Source organism: Rhagoletis pomonella, unplaced genomic scaffold (assembly GCF_013731165.1).
Source record: "Rhagoletis pomonella isolate Grant_MI unplaced genomic scaffold, Rhpom_1.0 Rhpom_scaffold_00586, whole genome shotgun sequence".
Classification (NCBI taxonomy): domain Eukaryota; kingdom Metazoa; phylum Arthropoda; class Insecta; order Diptera; family Tephritidae; genus Rhagoletis; species Rhagoletis pomonella.
In genome coordinates, this window is record NW_023459140.1 from 773 (window position 1) to 1,076 (window position 304).

Below are 304 nucleotides of genomic sequence, written 5' to 3' on the forward strand. Positions count from 1 at the left end.
CCGCCTACTTATGATCACATATATGTATCTCGGTAACCGTTCTACCAATTTGTACCAAGCTCGGTACGATTATTGTGCTTGCCACATAGAAGCAAGACGTTGAAAATTATTGGAATCAGATTCAAATTACGACCACTTTTCATATAACGGCAAATTTCAGAAATGCTTGAAACTTCAATATTTCGAAATTTAAGAACGCTAATTTACTCAAAATTTATACACACGTATTTAATGTTCGGCTCCGCCCGAACTTAGACTTGCTTGTATTAATAACTTTTAAATGAAAGAACCGGATTACAGAAAA